This window comes from Somniosus microcephalus, chromosome 3 (genome assembly GCF_052327205.1).
Source record: "Somniosus microcephalus isolate GS21.2 chromosome 3, FLI_Smic_1.0, whole genome shotgun sequence".
Lineage (NCBI taxonomy): Eukaryota > Metazoa > Chordata > Chondrichthyes > Squaliformes > Somniosidae > Somniosus > Somniosus microcephalus.
In genome coordinates this window covers 46,113,792-46,129,596 of record NC_140989.1, presented here as the reverse complement: position 1 = coordinate 46,129,596, position 15,805 = coordinate 46,113,792, and positions in this window count along the sequence as shown.

Sequence of the window (15,805 nt, the reverse complement as noted above, 5' to 3'; positions counted from 1 at the left end):
CTGGCAGTGCTTTGATAGCTTGCGTAGTTCCGTAAGGTAATCAGCATTGCTCTCATTTTTATGCTGATTTCTCCTGTGGAATTTAAATCTTTCTGCTATCAGCAGCGGTGTAGGATTTAGGTGTTCCTGTAGGATAGCAACAATTTCGTTAAAACTCTTCGCCTTCGGTTTGGCTGGAGTAATCAGGTCCCGCAATAGGCCGTACGTTCTTGCGCCCATTAAATTTAGCAATACCGATGCCTTTTTCTCATCAGCTATTTCATTTGCCTCGCAATATACCTCGACTCTTTCCACATACGTGGTCCAGTCTTCTATTGCATTATCGAAGGCAGTGATATCGCCAGTCTTTGGCATCTTGAAAATCTAAGATGGCGCCTCCCGCGCTTTGCCTTCGTTCCCGATGGATCAAAATGGCGCCTCCCGCGCTTTTCCTTCTTCCCCGCCGAGTTAAGATGGTGCCTCCCGCGCTTTCCCGCTGCTGCCGCCAACGCTGTTGCTGGTGATTATATTTATTTTACTATCCTGTAATGGCGACGCCCTATGGTCTTCGCGCCTCCCCGATCGCTGCTGCCAACGCCGCTATCCGCAGTATTTTTATTTTTCTATCGCGCTTCAATATTTGCTCCGTTAATTGAAGAACCGTTCCCGTCGTGGAGCGGACCCTCTGGGACACTTCCCTCCCTCTTCTTAGGTCCGAACGCTGCCCGGATTCGAAGCATCGGCTGCGCCCTGTGTGCTCCACCCTCTCTCTCTCTCTTTGCTTCCCGACTCGCTGCCCGGCCCCGTTGCAGAGCCACCCGATCGAGCTCTAGCCCGCCGCAGCCCAGGAAGGATCAGTGCACTACCTGCCACCAGCCCAATTAGCTGGGAAACCACAGACTGGAGAACCAAGCCTGGCTCTCGACATTCTCTCCTGCACTTTTCAATTCGATGACTTGGAGGGCGGTTGCCCACGGTCGATGCCCGTTCCTCGAGTTTCTTTGGATTTTTTTTTTTTTCTTTCTTCTGGCTTCGACCTTCAATAACGTCGTCTGAGGTCCGAGTTGCAGATAAGTTCGTTTCTTACTCGTCGCCAGTATTATGTCCGTGTATAATTGAGACACGGACTGCAGGAGTTGATTATAACAAGTCTTTACTGAATGGAGACAACCTGGAAACTGAAACTACAGAAGCCTGCTAGGGCCTTTTATACAGGGGTGGTCACTGCCGGTACTGCAGTTTGAGACCAGTTATTCCCTTAAAGGTACATACACAACAGTGTGGTTGTGATGAGCTAAATTATTTAACCCAGATCTCAGTCCTGAATATTTTCAGCCTTGAGAGAGTTCCAGGTTTCCACTACCATCGGTATCAAAAAGTGCTTCCTGATTTCACTCCTAAATGGCCTACTTCTAATTTTAAGATTATGCCCCTTTGTTCTGGATTCCCCTGAGGTATTAATTTTAAATACCTCGATTAGATCACCTCACAATCTTCTAAATTCAAGGAGATACAAGCCAAGTTTATGCAAGCTGTCCTTGTAAATTAATCCTGTAAGTCCCAGTATCATTCTGGTGAATCTGGGCTGCGGGCCCCCTCCAAGGTCAATATATCCTTCCTGAGGTATGGCGCCTAAAAACAAACGCAGCACTCCAGATGGGGTCTGACCAAGGCTCTGTACAACTGATGCATAACTTCCTGTCCTTTGTATTCCAGCCCCTTTGAGATAAAGACCAACATTCCATATTACTTTTTGTACCTGTCGACTAGCTTTTAGTGATTTGTGTACATGGACACCCAGATTGCTCCTCCACGTTCTCAGGGGAAAAAATTGGGTTGCTTTGAGCCTCCAGTTAGCCTCCGGCGATGACATCATCGCCATGCGCAGCGCCCCGCTCGCGCCCTGGCCGCAAACTTCAGTCCGATATGTTCGACAGGGTCAGGGTGGTGTTTTTGCAGCCGCGGTGGCGCAAATTAAAGGGAAGGTGCTGGGCGGCAATTCTTCTTGGGCCGCCTGCCAGCACCTACCCCCTTCCACTTCCTGATGCGAGCTGCTGGCTGCGATCGGGTCAGCCCTGCACTCCTCGAGTGCCGGGCTGTTTTCCCGGCACCCTGTTGGTCCAGCAGGGCCCTGGTGCGCGCTGCGCTACGCCCCTCCTCTTTAATCAGGGGAGGGAGGCCTGTAATACCACAGTGCGACGTGCCGACGCGCATGGCGCTGTTACACGTAGCACCGCGATATTGAATGGTAGCACCCCAGGAAGGAGGGGGAGCGCTTCCAGTAGCGTCCCGCCTCCTGCTTGGGGTGCTACCACTCAATTTACAGCGCGGAGGTGCTAACTTTTTTGGGGCGCTAAAAGTAGCGTCCCGGCGTAGTTAGCGCCCCCAATGGGGACGCGACTGAATTTTCCCTCCTTAGTCTCTCACCGTTCAGAAAATATTCTGATTTATCTTTCTTGGATCCAAAGTGGAGGATATCATACTTGCCCCCATTGAATTTCATCTGCCATAGTTTTGCCCACTCACTTAATCTGCCTATGTCTCTTTGCAGCTTTCTGCTCCCATCTATGTAACTCACTGGCCAGAATTTTGCCAGTCCTCAGAGTGCAGAATTGGAGGCGGGACCGCTGTTAAAATCGCAAAGACTGGTAGCGGGTAGGAAACCCGCTGTCAACCTGCCTCCAATCAATCTTCCCAAGTGTCGGGTCTCCGATTTATGCATGGACCCGACATCTAGCGGCGGGAAGAGGATTATAGCCACTTCCCTGGGTGTTAACAGGTACTTGATACTTGTTAACAGGCTCTTTTTCAATTTTGCTGCTTCTGCCTCGGGGTTCCCGACGTCCGGACACCACGCCAGGTAAGTGTGGCGTGTTGTGAGTCTGCTGTAATGTTTCTGCATTGATGACAGCTGCAGAAGTGGTGTGAAGGATCCGATGGTGCACTGGTGAGTTTCAGGAGGTAAGAAAATGTTGGGAAAATCATTTTTAATGCATTTACACTTTTCTGTAGGTAACAAGTTTTGAATTGGCTGTCTAGTCCCACCTCATTGGGAGAACCTCTCTCACCAGTGACAGATCGCTTCTGTAACCTCACCTGCAGCTGCCATCTGTTCTAGCCTATGGAGGGAGTCATTGGAGAGCCTGGATGCAAGAGCTCACCTTTGTACAGTGATTGTCAGTGTTTGCAGCACTTCAATGCTGTCAAACACTGAGAAATGAGCCAAAGAAAAATTGTGCGTGGTCCCTTTAAGAAAACCGGCAGATGACGTGTCATCAAATGACGTCATCATCAAATGATGTCATCTGACCGGCTTCCTCTTAATTGGCCGCCAAGCCCGCAAGGCAGGCTTAACAAGGTCAATCGACGTAAAATCACGTCTGTGGGCCGGATGCAGTTGGGGGCAGGATTGGAACCCGGAAATCATCTGGCCCACTCCCAAGCTGCATCCATTTGCAAAATCGTGGCCACTGTGCCTCCGAATATGGTGTAATCTGAAAATTTGGATACACAATCCCCTATTCCTTCATCCAACACATTGATAAAAAGTGAAAAGCTGCGGCCCCAGTACAAATCCCTGGGGAACACCACTTGTCACATCTCACCAATCAGGGAATATTCCATTTATACTTACTTCCCAACCAATTATCAACCCATGTGACAAGGTTACCTCCAAATCCAGGCACTTTCATTTTTGCTAATAATCTTGTGTGGAACCTTATCAAATGCCTTCCAGAAGTGCATATAGACAATATCCATAGACACTCCCCTATCCATCATGCCAGTGATCTCAAAAAATTGAACTAGATTAGTCTGACATGACCCGCCCTTCATAAATCCATGATGAGTTTCTTTGATCAGCTTCTTCTTTTCCCAACAAGTACCCGAGCTTAATACATTGAATTGGTAATCTCTATTTCACTTTCACAGACAACAATGCACTTATCACAATCATACATATCCAGTGCTTACTAATTTATGTGTGTGATTTTCCCACCCAGATGTAACAGGTCAGAATTTTAGCAACTGAGAAAGCAGGTGATCGATGGGAATTAGTGGGGGGAAAGGATTCCTGGACACTTTGGGCGACTTGCAGGGTGTGCCATTTCTAAATATAGTCTCAGTGCAGTGAACTAATGTTCACTTTGAGACCTAGTAAAACCAACAGGTTTTTAAATTATTCATGCAGAATTATGTGCTGCAGTAAATCACAGCCACTAGGATTATAAAAATGTCACATTAGTAATATAAGTAAATTGACTTCTTCAGTCATCCGCATACACTGTCATAAAGTAATTGATGTTCAGAGGTAACAGAGTGATTGGATTTAAGGGGAGATATTTATGACTTAACACTCATTTAGATATTTAGATTCAATACTCACTTATGTACAACCCATGACAACTGCAGCAATGACAGATATCTCATGAATTTGACCCTGGCATTTCACTGGAAGCATGAAAAGAACTGGCAATATTATACTGGGGTAACAATAGGAAAGTCATATGGCCAGGAATTTCCTGCTCTGGCACCGTAACTTTACCATAATTTCCCAGGAAATTCCTGGCCACACAGTTTCTACAGCCGAGTGCATGTTGCAACAGATTGATTAAGCAAGGTTGGAAGTAGGTGCATTCCAACTGGCTTCAGTGCACTGGATTAGAGCGGGGAGGAAGGTGGCAAAATCCGGTGATGTTCTCGTTCTTGATTGTTAGCGAGTGATCCTTTTCTGGAAAGTGGATGCCATGTGAGGAACTGAATCAAATAGCCTGCCGACACTCACTGGCTCCAGATCCCAACATCCGTGGAACGAAGAATCACAATTTCAGATGAGGGAAGGAAATCGGAAGGTGGATTATTGGTCATTTTTAACCGATCGAAGGCATGAAGGCCACTTCAAAGAAAAATTCATTAATGAATTCCTTGATTTATTACAGTCATTAAAATATATAAAATGTCATTATTTTGCTCTATGCATTGTTTTCAGAAAACAATTATCTTGCAACAAAATCTAGTCGGATCATTTACTCCTCCAATCTGTGAAAAGATAGCGCACAAATTTATTCTGGAGCAAAAAGGTCCAAATTCATAATTCAATGAGGACTTTTGCAAAACTGAGTCACTGCATTTGATGAAAAGGATCAGAAATATGTTGTTGATCAAGAGAAATGGAACAGAATCGGAGAAAAGCCAAAAAAGCTATTTAATAGGCAATGCTTCATTTGATGCAGTTTAATGCGATACAAATGTCCAAAATGTAATGGAAAAAATTGCTTCATTAATTCAGTTGTTTTGGGAATACCTTATCTCTTTCACATTTTTGGAAATAAGGGACAGCCATCACTTTTGAAATAAAATGATTTTCAAACGGTTCTGGTAGCTCAGGTAAACATTAAAGATCGCAAATCCCCATTTGAAGAATAGCATGGCGCTCTCCTGGTGTTCTGGCCAAAATCATTCCCTCAACCAACACCAGCCAAAACAGATTAATTAGTGAGTCATCTTATTGCTGTTTTAGAGACATTGCTGGCACATCACGTTGTCACATTTACCTACTTAATGACAATCCCATCATACAATAAGTCATCCGTCGTATGAAGCACTTTGAGACAATTTGACTTGATAACTCACTGTGCAAATACAAGTGTTATTTATTCTGAGTACAGGAAACTTTCGATTTACCAGCACCTAAATAACCGGAAATCTCGGTTAACCAGCAAAATTCAGGAGTAGGTTCAGGTAAGTTTTATTACTTGCCTTCCTTGATCTGTTGCTGTGCAAAGGTATGGCTGCAGCTGTTGCTAAGCTACAGAGACGCTTGGAACTTGTGGCCATTGTTCTGAATCTGTTGCTAAGCAACAGGGTTTGTTGCTTAGCTCCGTATCTTTTACTATAGCTTTCGGTTATCCGGAATTTTTGATGAACCGGCACCACGTCGGTCCCGGATAAAAAAAAGTTTCCTGTAACTGTCCCAGTCATAGAAACATAGAAAAATAGGAGCTGGAGTAGGCCATTCAGCCCTTCGAGCCTGCTCTGCCATTCAATATGATCATGGCTGATCCTCTATCTCAATACCATATTCCCGCTCTCTCCTCATACCCCTTGATGCCTTTTGTGTCTAGAAAACTATCTATCTCCTTCTTAAATATATTCAGTGATTTGGCCGCCACAGCCTTCTGTGGTAGAGAATTCCACAGGTTCACCACCCTCTGAGTGAAGAAATTTCTCCTCAGCTCAGTCCTAAATGTCCTACCCCGTATCCTGAGACTGTGACCCTTCGTTCTAGACCCCCCAGCCAGGGGAAACATCCTCCCTGCATCCAGTCTTTCTAGCCCTGTCAGAATTTTATATGTTTCAATGAGATCCCCTTTTATTCTTCTAAACTCTAGTGAATACAGGCCTAGTCGACCCAATCTCTCCTCATATGACAGTCCTGCCATCCCAGGAATCAGTCTGGTGAACCTCCGTTGCACTTCCTCTATGACAAGTATATCCTTTCTTAGGTAAGGAGATCAAAATTGCACACAGTACTCCAGGTGAGGTCTCACCAAGGCCCTGTAGAACTGCAGTAAGACATCCTTGCTCCTTACTCAAATCCTCTTGCAATCAAGGCCAACATACCATTTGCCTTCCTAACTGCTTGTTGCACCTGCATGTTTGCTTTCAGTGGCTGGTGTACAAGGACACCCAGGTCCCTTTGTACATCAACATTTTCCAATCTATCATCTAATCTCTTTTACTTCTTTTGGTTCTTTTATTCTTTTGTCCGATCGCAGCCCTGCCTTCGATCTAGTTCCTTTTCTCTCCAGTTTTGAAGAAGGGTCAAACCCGAAACGTCAACTCAAATTTCTCTCCACGGATGTTGCCTGACTTGCTGAGTTTTTCCAGCATTTTCTGTTGCTATTTCGGATTTCCAACATCTGCAGTATTTTGCTATCGTACCATTTAAATAATACTCTGCCTTTCCGTTTTTCCTACCGAAGTGGTTAGCTTCACATTTATCCACGTTATACTGCATCTGCCATGTATTTGCCCACTCATTCAACTTGTCTAAATCGCCTTGAAGCCTCTTTGCATCCTCCTCACAACTCAGAATCCCACCTAGTTTCGTGTCGTCAGCAAACTTGGAAATATTACATTTGGTTCCCTCGTCCAAATCATTGAGATATATATTGTGAATAGCTGGGGCCCAAGCACTGATCCCTGCGGCACCAGTTGATAACCATAAGATTTTTTAAATATATGCAAGATGGAAGAATTGGGAGACTTCAGAAACATTATGCCAGAATTACCTAATAACTAGAGCCTGGAACTATACTGTGACAGTTGACATAGCAAAATTCAATGGAAAATTGACATCACAATTTATCGTGGTAAATGTTGACAGAAAGAGCTTGACGGAAAACCTGACGTTAAGTAATGTTTGTGGACAGGAAATGTGCACCCTGCACAAAGCTTTTAATAATATATAAGATTACTTGATCTACAATGACATTGGTTATGGACAAAAATATTGAACATAATTTTAAAATACTAGCAGACTTCCCATGGCACTGCTCGTGTAGAGTCTATGCTGTTTTAAAAGGACAGGAGTATTATACTATGTAATATACAATGTATTATTATCTTGCTAAATTGCATTTGATTATAACTTTGTGTGTTCTTTTAAGATCACAGGGCCTAATTGCAGTGTATTCCTGGGTCAATAAGACACTAATTGTTCTTAGGCAGATCTTCAGGACAATTCGAGGTCAGACTTCTTTCTCTTTTTCTAAGTGTGCATGAAGTCAATTAGAAGGTATTTTTGTGGGTGGGGTTTCTCAGTATATTGCAAATTATTGGCTTTTAATTATTTTGTTAAGTGTGAGAGGGAAATTTACCGACGGCATCTAAAGTGTGAGTCTTGCATCTCAAGTTCAATATACACCAGTGGTTCTCCTGTGGCATTACTCATGGTTTGTATTACAAGATCAGGATCATTACGCCATGTAATGCATGGTGTATTATTCTGCTGCTAAGGTGAAACTGTGTTCCTTTACAGCCATAAAGGCTTATGTTAAGTCAATTCTGGGTGAGTTCACTGAATTTAATTGCAATTCAGGCTGCAAACACTGCCTTTGCCTTTTTTTTTTGCATTTTGTTTAAATGTGATTGGTAAAGTCAAATATGAGGCTGCAGGCATTCTAACTCCAGTATTTTGAATAGGTAAATGAACAGTATGCGCTACAAACTCTTACTGACAGCTATTACAAACTTTAGCGTTCTCTTCAAAATGTCATGACATTTCTGCGCCAACTCCCAACATAAAATTAGCCCTTGAAGCATGGTTGTTCACTTCTTTTATGATGAAACACTGCTACTGGTCAACTGCCTCCCCCATTGGCTGCTGGCTTCAGACCAATTCTGAGGGGGAGAAAATCAACTACACACATACCATTGAAAATATTTTGAAGATATACTAAAACAAAGAACATTAAAACTGTACTTCTCTCAGGTTATCAATTACATAGGATGCATGAATGGAATGGTTTGATTCACAAATACCTCAAATGACCTTTTGGTTCCATGGCGACAATCAAGCATTAAAGACCAAGAGCTTCCTGAACACCCCTTTGCCTTGACGTGTGAAATTTAACCGGACTGCAATGCCTATTTTTTACAATTTGCAGAAACAGCTCGCAGTAACTGATCTTAACCTTGTGCGTACCGTGATCAGTAGCAAGAATTCAATAATAATTTAATGATCACTACGGCAAAGGGTTCAAACAACAGGGGATACAAGTTAAAATGAGAAAGTCAGGAATAAGAAGGTGAGTCAGGAGGAACTTTTCACCCAACAGAATCAGTTTCCAGGGAAAAGAATTGAAACAGACATTATAAATGAATTTCAGGGACAATTGTTGTGTTTCCGAACAGGAAAGTGATTGAAGGATACAGAGAGAGAGCGGGTATTTCACGTTTGCTCTACCTGAAAATGTGTTGAAGATATTGATGTTCTTTCCAGGCAGGTATGATTTGTTTTAGAATATATTGTTCTTGTTATTATTATTTTTCGTGAGACATGATTGGAGTCCAGTTGGAGGCAGTGGTAAAAAGTCATACAAAATTGAGAGAAAGACTTTTGAGTTGAATTAATGCTGTGCAAAACTGGTTACATGCATATGAATGAGTTAACATCTTTATTAAAATAAGTAGACAAAGGAACTTGGTATGAATACATTATCACATCAATTACTAATATTGCACAAAGCAACTTCTGCCCATTGGAAAAATTATGCCTGGGTACCAACAGCCAAGTTGCTGGCTCAGCAAGTAATGATTAACACCGCATCTGAACTTCATGCGCTCTGCTCCTCACAGCTAAGAGACGCCTCACGTACAACTATAACAAGTGGAATTTTCAAGCCCGAGTAAGATTACTTGCAGCAATCTCAGTTTCCTAGATCTTTTCTACATGCCATCACTTGTCCTTCATGCAAAATATCTAGACATTGTGTCTGAATATTACCCACTTATAGATTGGTATCTCCGTGAGGTAAATTATTTATATATCCTTTTCATTAGGACTTAGATGATTTCAAGTGGAGTGAAATCGTTCAACCTTGGTCATAATCATTTGGTAACTGGCATCGTTGAGAAGATGAAGTATAGCCACAAGTACTATCTCCAAGAACCTCATTTTGCATTTTGTAAAACACCAGTCTCTTTGAGCAGGTTAATATGTAATATGCATTAATTTTCTTGATTTTTGCCTCCAAATTCTTTTTCTTGCTTTTAAGGGATGATTCCGCAATCCAGCGCTCTGAACAGGGAGTGACGTTGACAGGAAGCACTGGGAGCAAAAACTGCCTCTTTAATTACAATTCCTCTTCCAAACCAATACCAATCTAAGGCCTAGAAATTCATTGACGCCACTTTTGGGGCGCTAAAGTGGGGCGTCCGCTAACGTTTGCGGCCACCGCCAAATCTAGGCCACTTCTCCGATATTCATTAGCTTCGCCCTACTAGTTCGGGCGAGCGCTAAAACTGCTGTTGGACGCCTCTCTTTGGGCGCTAAGCCGGAGGTGGTGATCGATAGCGCCGAGGCCGGGCGCAGCGCAGGTGCGGCCATCTCATGACTGACAGCAGACACCCTGGCGCCGGCCAGCTCTTAAGGGGGAAGGGTCGACTGTGTTTGCTGCCACGCCCTGGATAGTGGAGCCCTCCAGCTAGGCCTGAACACTGCTGCTGGACCCAAATAGCGCCTGAAGACATGGAGAAGGCCCGTGAACGTGCGCAGCGCTTCTCAGAGCGTGATCTGAGTGTGCTGCTTGCTGCTGTGGAGAAGAGGCGCCATGTTTTGTACCCGGACAATGGCAAGAAGGCGACGGTCCGCGTCTACAGGAGAGCCTGGAGGCATGTCGCCAGCAAGCTGTCAGCCAACAGCGACATCCCCAGGACCGGTGCCCAATGCCGCAAAAAGTTAAATGACCTCACACGCATTGTCAGGGTGAGTACCCTTTCCAGTGACCTCCTCATCCTTGCATGTGCACCTCACATTATGGGCAAAGGGACCTGAAAGCTCTAATGGCCAGCCTTCATCCAGCAGCTATGGCACAGGCATGAGCATCAATTGCACATTCTGCACTGAACACACTGGCCAAGCTATTCCACCATGGGAGGCAGTGCACACCAGATCATGGCGACACACTGGCCAGGCTATTCCACCATGGGAGGCAGTGCACAGCAGATCATGGCGACACACTGGCCAGGCTATTCCACCATGGGAGGCAGTGCACACCAGATCATGGCGACACACTGGCCAGGCTATTCCACTATGGGAGGCAGTGCACACAAGATCACGGCGACACACTGTACTTAGAGGCCGTCCTTTCTCTTGCAGGCCAAGCTGGCGAATAATCGCAAGAGCCGGACTGCGACCGGGGGAGGACGACCCCATATCCAGCCACTCACTGACCTGCAACATCGCGTGGAGTGCCTCATGGGTCACCGGGTGATTGGGCCCGTTGCATGTGGAGATGCCGACCCTGTTCTGGGAAGCAATGGTAAGGACATCACCTTTTGCACCTCTCTCGTCCCACTTGCGCATCAGATCTACATCCTTTGCCACTGTCCGACCAATGCGCTGAATGCCACCACTCATGCATCCCGCACTGACGCCCTCTCCTCACTCTAAAGCTACTCTTGTGCCTTCCTGCTTTCAGATGGTCAAGTGGAGGTCCCTCAACTTGCCAGTGGCAGACCCACCGAGGAGGAGCAGGAGGAGGAGCAAGAGGAAGGCGGCCCATCAGGGGAACCCTCAGCCGCGGCCACCCAGGCCAATGTAGGGGACACGTCTTCCCTGGAGGGCAGCGTGGCGGAAGTGTCGAAGGGGAGGGGAGCTCCTGGGACCTGCGTGCTGCAGAAAGGCGGGAGGGGGGTGGAAGCTCGGCGGCCTTCTCCCCAGAGGGGGGATGCGTCGGAGGGGAGTCCAATTGCTGGGCCCAGCGGCCTCCAGCAATGCAGGAAGGGTCGGCCAGCTCGGCGGCCTTCTCCCCAGAGGGAGAGTCCGGCCTCCAGTCAGGAGATGCTCTTCGCCGAGGAGATGGAACGCCTCGAAGACTTGTCCGCGGACTCGGAGCGCCGGCACACGAAGCTCATGGCGGCAGTGGCACGGTTGCCTGAGTCCATCGATTCCCTCTCTCGGAGTGTGGCCGAGTTCGGGCCCTTAGAGGCCACCAGTCGGGCGGAATACCGGGCAGATCTTTCAGCGACTGGCCAGGTGATTAGTGGTGCCGTCCAGTCACTGGCTGCTCTGCTGCGGTCAGTGAACAGGTCAACACGGGCACTCACTGCTGCCACACTCGCTGTGTCAGCCAGGCATCGCCAGGGCACCCGGCGCGCTGCAGCAGCACATCGGTCTGTCCCTCGGCAGATTGGTGCGCATGCTGCAGTGCTGGCCCGGGCGAGTGCCAGTGTCTCAGGCGACCAGCGAGCGCCTGCCATCCGCCAGCTTGCCGCCATTCCTCCAGCCGCCACAGCCACTCCCCCAGTGGAGCTGCCACGAGCTGCTGCAGCGACTGATGCTGGCCAGCCACAGCTGCAGCAATCAACAGCCGGCCGCTCGACGCCCAGACCTCGACTAGGCCGACCCCCAAGGGCATCTGCCGTCACGACATGTGCCCCTCAGGAGCCTGCCCCCAGCCTTGCAGCAGCCAGTGGCCTTACTTTGAGGCGGAGCAGCAGGGCGGGCAGGGGCCACCCAAAGATGGCCAAGGCATCGCCCTAGCGGGCCAAATAGTCGAATGTGTGGCCATTTGTGTTTGTTTCTTGAGGCCGAGAATTGGATGTTTGTTTTTTGAAGGCCGATGATGTGATGTTTGTTTTGGACGAAGGCCGAGAAGGACGGCCATTTTAGTTGCCCTATTTTGTTAATCCTCCCCAGGTTGTGGGAGCGAGTAATGTGTTTGAGTGTTTTTTGGGGGTTTCCTCTGTTTTTGGTTTTCATGTGGGAAGGGCCCAGAGTTTGTACAATAAAGCATTTTATTTATTCACATTGTCCATGTTTGATCTTTGAAGTGTTTGTTGCCTTAACCGGCTGAGGGCTTGCGGAGCAGCTGCAATCATGTTCTATCATTGGCACAAGCCATTCCCTGACAGGGGGCCTAGAAGTGACGTTCAATAAGCCGACGACGGGCGGCCCTTGGACCTTGTGCGTCCCTCCTGGGCTGGTACTCCTCGTCCTCCTCATGCTCCTCCTCCTGAGGCGGTGGTCCAACGTGAGGTGGCAGTGCCCGAGTCCTGCGGATAGCCAGGTTGTGCAGCATGCAGCAAACGACGACGAATTGGGAGACTCGATCCTGCGAATACTGGAGGGCTCCCCCGGAGCGGTCGAGACAGCGGAACCGTTGCTTGAGCACGCCGATTGTTTGTTCTATGAGGCTCCTCGTCGCTTGATGGCTCTCGTTGTATGCCTCTTCAGCAGGGGTCGTGGGCGCGCGGAGCGGGGTCATGAGCCAGGTACACAAAGGATAGCCTTTGTCCCCGATAAGCCATCCTCTTGGGGGAGGCTGTGCCTGGAACATGTCAGCCACAGTTGTCTGTCGCAGGATAAAGGCATCGTGGCTGCTGCCTGGAAAGCGGGCATTGACAGCTAGGATGCGCTGCCTGTGGTCACACACCAGCTGTACATTGAGGGAATGGTAGCCCTTCCGGTTGCGGTAATCCTCGGCATGCTCAAGAGGTGCCTGCAAAGCCACATGCGTGCAGTCAATGGCGCCCTGCACCATGGGGAAGCCCGCTATTCTTGCAAACCCCACTGCACGCTGCTGCTGCTTGTCCAGGGTCATGGGGAAGGAGATGAATTGATGTCTCCTTCTGAAAAGGGCTTCGGTCACCTGGCGGATGCAGCAATGCATGGCGAACTGGGAGATGTTAGCGATGTCCCCAGTAGCGGATTGGAAGGAGCCGGAGGCATAGAAGTTGAGAGCCACCGTCACCTTCACTGCCACCGACAGAGACGTCCTGCGCATCAGCTGTGGCTGCAGATCTCTCTGAAGCAGCCGGCAGATGTCTGTAGCCACCTCCCTTCGGAATCGCAGCCTCCTAACACACATCGCGGCAGACATGGTCAGATAGGAGGTCTGCTGGCGGTATACCCTGCGTGGGTAAGGCCTCAGTTGGCGACGCCTGTTGGCCCCTCTGCGTCTAGCCAGGGCTGCCACTCTCTCACGGCGTCTGTAAGCCCTTCTGGCATAAGGCTGAAATTCAGTGTTGCCACCCAATGCAGCCCCCATTATATGCTGGCAAACACTGAGCTCTGAATGAAGGCAAAGATAATTGGTAAGCTCTGGCCGGAGCCAAAAATACCTGTCCAAGTGTTGGTCCAAACCAGTAAACTCTCCTCCTTGGTCTCTGTCCAAAAAACCGTTGCACAAGAGTGAATGCTGCAAAATGGCTGGCCTTTATACTGCTGGGTAAGTGCCCTTTAATTAGCGCTCCCCCCGGCCCGGCTGGCTTGTGTACCGTTCCACTTCACAGTCGCTCGTGACGCCCGGCGCACAATGGGCCGGCGGGAGTGAAGTTCCGGTTTGGGGCGCACAAAGGGCGTTGCACTATTAAATGACGTCATGATCTGCGCGCGCAGCAGGGCGCGCGCTAAGACTTTGCGCCGGCGCTAAGTGTGTCCTGAAGTTGGGGAGAGGCGCAGATCGCGCTGCGCCCGGGTGATAAGCGCCTAGCGCTCGAGATCTACTCCCCCTAAGGCGCTAACGGCTGGCGCGCCCAACTGAATTTCTAGGCCTAAGTCTTCTACCAGCTGGCTCTGCCAGCTTCGATGGAGAGTCTCACCTAAAATGTTTCCCCTACAGATGCCAATTCATCTGCTGCATATTTCCACAACTTTCTCTTTTATTCCATTTATACATATGGGAATATATTTGTTATGATTAATAATTTTTTTGTGTGGTGGTAGAAAATCACATTATAATCCTTTTATTTCTTTCCCCAGCATTCTTGATTCCCATAGGGAATTCACATGCAGCAGTCAAAAAGGTGAGTTCTCCCAAACTTCACTAATATTAGTCATTGAGAAGTATGCAAGAGCTTCTCAGGAACAATTCTCCCTCCCAATCTTTCTGTTGTCCTGAACTCACCTCCTTCCCCCAGCAGTGTGATTCAGATTGGTAACAGAGAGGGCTTTAAACTAATTAGTGGCGGGGGAGGTTTTAAGAGAGCAAAAAATAAAAATGACAGCGGAGAAGGCAATAGAGCAAGGTAGCAGTGGGGGAATTAAAAACCAGAGCGTGTCAGGAAGGGACAGAATGTATAATGATAAAGGTAAAGTAATAAAAGGGGTAAAAGCAGGAATAAATTGTCAGAAAACATATTTGAAAGTTCTTTATCTGAATGCACGCAGCATTCGTAACAAAATTGACGAGTTGATGGTACAAATAACTACACATGGGTATGATCTGGTGGCCATTACGGAAACATGGCTGCAAGATAATCATGACTGGGAACTAAACATACAAGGGTATTTGACAATTAGGAAGGACAGACCGGAAGGAAAGGGAGGTGGGGTTGCTATGTTAATCAAGGATGGAATCACTACAATAGTCAGAAATGATATTGGGTCAAAGGATCAGGATAGTGAAACAGTTTGGGTGGAGATAAGGAATAAGAAGGGGAAAAAGTCACTAGTGGGCATAGTCTATAGGCCTCCTAACAGTTGCAACTCTGTTGGTCGGAGTATAAATCAGGAAATAGTTGGGGCTTGTAATTAGGGAACAGCTATAATCATGGGGGATTTTAACTTCCATATTGACTGGACTAATCAAATTGGGCATGGCAGCCTTGAGGAAGAGTTCATAGAGTGTATTAGGGACGGGTTCCTTGAGCAGTATGTAACTGAACCAACCAGGGGACAGGCAATCTTAGATCTGGTCCTGTGTAATGAAACAGGATTAATAAAAAATGTCCTAGTAAAGGATCCCCTTGGAATGAGTGACCATAATATGGTTGAATTCCAAACTCAGCTTGAGGGTGAGAGAGTTGGATCTCAAACCAGCATACTGAGCTTAAATAAAGGAGACTATGAAGGTATGAGAGTAGAATTGACTAAAGTGGACTGGGAAAACAGATTAAAGTGTAAGTCGGTACAAGAGCAGTGGTCTACATTCAAGGAGATATTTCATATCTTTCAAGATAAATATATTCCACTGAGGAAAAAGGGGTGTAAAAGAAAAGACAGCCATCCGTGGCTTAAAGTAATAAAGGATAGTATCCGACTGAAAACAAGGGCATATAAAGTAGCCAAATCTAGTGGGAGGATAGAAGATTGGGAAGC